This window comes from Oryzias melastigma, linkage group LG8 (genome assembly GCF_002922805.2).
Source record: "Oryzias melastigma strain HK-1 linkage group LG8, ASM292280v2, whole genome shotgun sequence".
Lineage (NCBI taxonomy): Eukaryota > Metazoa > Chordata > Actinopteri > Beloniformes > Adrianichthyidae > Oryzias > Oryzias melastigma.
The window spans coordinates 2,465,255-2,469,971 of record NC_050519.1 but is presented as its reverse complement, the minus strand read 5'-3'; positions in this window follow the sequence as shown (position 1 = coordinate 2,469,971).

Sequence of the window (4,717 nt, the reverse complement as noted above, 5' to 3'; positions counted from 1 at the left end):
AAAGAGAGAAAAAAGAACCAAACTAACAGCTGAGCTTTTCCTTTTTTCTAAAATTTTGATCCCCCGTTTCCATATGTAGCCCTATCGCTCTGGGAAGGTTTCCGCCGAAAATGGGGGTCTGCGGTGAGAGGAAATTCGGTCGTCGACGATCCGGAGAGAGCGGAGAGCATCCAGCGAGGCGAGCCGACCATCACTCGACATGGAGCCGGCAGGAGGAGGACGAGGAATCGGTGTGGGCGCCGCCGCAGCTGAGGATGAGTCTTCGGCGGATGGAGGAGGAGGAGGATGGTGCTGATGCTGCTGCTGCTGCTGCTGCTGCGGCCGCGGATGCTGCCTGAGTATCCGAATGAACCGTGGCAGTATCACACCCAGGACGGTCCCGCTCGTAAAGTAGCCCTTGCGCCATGTAATATGAGGAAAATGAAATCGAATGGACGTTGCGATGCCCCTGTTTCCCCTCCTCCCCCTCTTCCTCTGCTCTCCTCTCTCCCCCCTCTCTCCTTGGCGCTCTCAGATGGAGGTTTGGCCGCTTTGCAGAAGGGAAAAAAAATCTTTATTACACAATCAGGAGAGCGAGGGCGCAGATCCGCGGCGGCGCTTCTGCTGTCACGATGCTGCGCGCTCAAACTCTCCCCCTCCACTCGTGCTGCCTGATCTCTATATTGTAGTTTTGCATTTATACATTTTTTTCACGCGGGGTTCAGAAGGCCCTCGATGCGCGCGTGCTTGGCGCTGCAGCATCGCTTGTGGAAAGGTTTCGGATTTTTAATTCCGCTTGTGAGTGGCGCAGGAAGAGGTGGGATGCTGCTCTCAGTCACTCTTCCTCTCCTTTTTTTCTAAATGAGGGATTATTTAACTGCAGCCGCGCGCGCAGGCTGTGATTTACGCATTTATGGCTCATTATTATTGACCGATCCAATTGTTGCAGCTGCCTCCTCTGCACTCCACAGCTCCCTCAAGTCATTCACTTGATGTTCCACTTCACTCGTCGCCTTTTAACTCGCTCTCAACTCAGGAAAAGATGCCATAAACAAGCTCCCTGATTTATTTAACATTTTCAGACGTGTTTGGTTAGATAACCGTCAATCATCATCATCATCATCAAACATTATGATCGTTTTAGTCTCAATTAGCGTTTTATTGTTTCATCTCACGACGAATTCATGAAGCACGATGTAAAGATTGTGCTGTTTTAGCGCAAAAAGAGCAAAAAAAAAAAGTGGTGCTGAAAGGACAGCTCCCTCCGGATGTCATTGTGGACTTTGTCGCCCTCTGCTGTTCATATTATGTAATTACAGAACGTTTATGTTTTAGGAAATAAAAATAAATATAATAGCAAATAGCCAATCAATACTAAACATATATGAGATTCTATAGAAAATTAAAAAAAAACTTGAATGTATTAATGTGAAATATACTTAATTTTTCTCAAAAAGAGGCCCGTAAATCCCGTGTTTAATGTTATATTTATTATGTTTTGACATAAAAATTGTCATTTCAAGTCAACATTTTTTTTTTAATTGCTGATTTTTTTTTCTTTTGTTGTTGTTTCCATAGTGACCTTTTTTGGCTGGAAGTTTGACCCCCTAGGCAACAAGTGTGACATGTGTTTATATGTGAGCTGATGTGTATTTGTATTGTGTACATGTCAGTATGGATGTGTGTGAACGTTTTTGCCACCAACAGACACATTTGTAATATTTGAGTGTGTGGATCAGTAAGTCAAACCTTTTTGGTAAACATCAATACAGGAAAGTTATAATTAATCTCGGGCAACTTGTTATACCTCTTTGTCATCCTGACTCCTCCCATTCTTTAGTCTTTATCTTCTTTTCTTTTCTTGTACTCTTGCCCTCCATCTCTAATATCCACTCTATTTTCTGTTTGGCCAAAAATGAAAATCATACAATAAATTAAAATGAAAGCCACGTGGAGCTGTATGTGCAAACCTGCAAGAATTCAAGATAGCGGCCTCCTCTCAAGGTCAAAGGTCAGCAAAACTTTGGATGTGGTTGAACACTTAGTATGGGAGTGAAATTTCATGACAATCGCTCATATAAAAGTTTTTTTTTTGTTTTTTTTACATATTGTGTGAAAATGTTCACACTTTGCCACAAAATGTCTGCCAAGCTGTAGTTCGTGTGGAATGACTAAAAAATCCTGTTATCATGTCATACATCCATCCATTCATCTTCTTGTCCGCTTCGTCCCTTTCGGGGTTGCGGGTGTGCCGGAGCCTATCCCGGCTACTGAAGGGCGAAGGCGGGGTACACCCTGGACAGGTCTCCAGTCTGTCACAGGGCCTCAATCACACGCACATTCACTCTCACATTCACACCTAGGGGCAATTTAGAGTCACCAATGAACCTATGAAGCATGTTTTTGGACGGTGGGAGGAAGCCGGAGTCCCCGGTGAAAACCCACGCATGCACGGGGAGAACATGCAAACTCCACACAGAAAGGTCCCAGCCGGGAGTCGAACCGGATGAGGCAAGAGCGCTAACCACTGCGCCACCGTGCAGCCCCTCATGTCATACAATCATTTCAAAATTATAATTTGGATATCTCCAATATGTGTGCCCTGGTTTTGTTGATGGATTTTGATTTTTTTTAAGGTTTGAGTCCCACCTTATGATCTGGTGAGCACCTCTAGTTATCTTGTACTCTCCAATTACTATCTGGTACACATCATTTAACAGTATTTTTCTTTCAATGTTCTTTTGGGGGCTCCGTACATAAGAGATTTTGGTCTCATTCATTTATTTATTTTATTTTTTTTCAGGATACATTCATTTTCACCTGGAGAGTGCTCATTTTGGTGAATTGGTCATTTTTACTGAAGTAAACAACCATAAATATCTACAAACCAGTACTGAGTGTACAATGTGTACCATTTTTTTTTTTTTTTTTTTCTGACTCAGGTTTTTTTAGGAGTTTTTCCTTACCGGGAGGGAGGGTCTAAGGGCAGGGATAACCTGTTTATGTAGTCTGTTTAGTTTTTAACAATTGTTTATATTTTGAAGCCCAATGAGGCAAATCTCTTTGTGATTTTGGGCTATATAAATAAATTGAATTGAAAATGACACCAAAAAAAACATTTTTGTTCAAACCAACAAAATGAAACGAATGGACGGATGATTAGATCTTTATTCAGATTTTTAAAGTTTGGTTGTTGTCTTTTCAACCTCAAAGGGTGATTTTAGATGTTCAACGACGGACATATCGCTCAAAATATAACCATAAATAGTATAATATATATATATATATATATATATATATATATATATATATATTATATCTGCATCCATAATCATGAAGAATTCAATCAAGTAGAAAAGAAAAGAAACAGAAATTCTGACTCAATAAAATCTCTGAAAACTCTGTAAATGTGAATCTGACAAGAGAAAGAAAAGGAAATATTTTATTTTTTATTTCAAAATAAGGTTAAAGAGTTCAGTTTGTCAAGATGCTACGTTTTATTTTATATAAACACTAAAACTAAAGAGGATTTGAACCAACAGTAACATCGTAAATGCTCTCGATCTACGTCGCTGGTGACAAACTTTTATGTTTTGATTAAAAATTACTTAAAACATATTTTGACTAAATGTTTTCAAAAATATTTGAGTTCGAGATGGATTTTTTTTGCTGCTTTGGGTTGATTTCACATCGTCAGTATGACATACCATTACAAAATAGTGTTTTTTAACAAGTTCTTGTTGTATTTTTTATGACGGAGGACATGTATAAAGAAAAGTAAGCAAAAAAATCAATTCTGAGTAACGATTCAAATTTAAAACAGTTTAAAGAAAATAGTTTAAAGAAAATTTTATCCTCAAAGGTGAATTTCTAAATGAATTCCTGCAGATCTGCAGAAACTATGTCCTAAAAACAAAACAGGTTGTTTGATTTTGGCTAAAATGTGCATAATTATAATAAAAAATACAGATGATTGGAGCGAGTATTGATTCATGAACATTCTCTTGTGATTGAATAAACAGAATAACTGAGATTCCTGTGGCTGAACTGACTCCTGGTATGAAGAGATTCCTGACATGTTTTCTCACTGCAGAGTCTTAAGTTTCTATAATAAGAAGCAGTTATTGTGCATGAGGTCATCTTATGTTATGTTATTTCATGAAAAAAGGGGTGGAGTTCATATTTTAGCTGCTGTGTTATGTTTTGTTTTTATTCTTAAAACTAGAGCCGGGAATCAATTTAAAAAAATTAACAATTTAGTCGCAAACATAGAAAAAACTTTTTTTTTTTTTTTTTTTACCGTATTTGCCGACCACTTATTATCTGCAAATAATCACACTCAAAGCTACTTTACATTTATTTTTGTCAATCAATTAAAAAAAATCAGATTAATCACATTTTTCTGTTGTCATTAATCACAATTAATCAAGAAAAATAAAATATTAGTATTTTATTTCAAGTAAGGGTTACTAAATCAGCATTTATTTAATTTAGACTAGTTAACTTTATGGCTGAGGTGAACCTCAAAGATAAACCATGTAAAGGTTTTTACATCCCTGCTGACTTGTGGAGGTTTTGTTTACCTCCAGAATACACTAATTCCAAATACTAAGCAAAACTTTAGTAAAAAGTCTGCTCGGCGGGATTGCCCGGCGGGATTGCCCGGCGGGCGGTTTCTCTCCACGGCTCCATGGCGGGTGCTGGGGGATCTTGGCTGCAGCTGCTGCCCCGGCGGGGG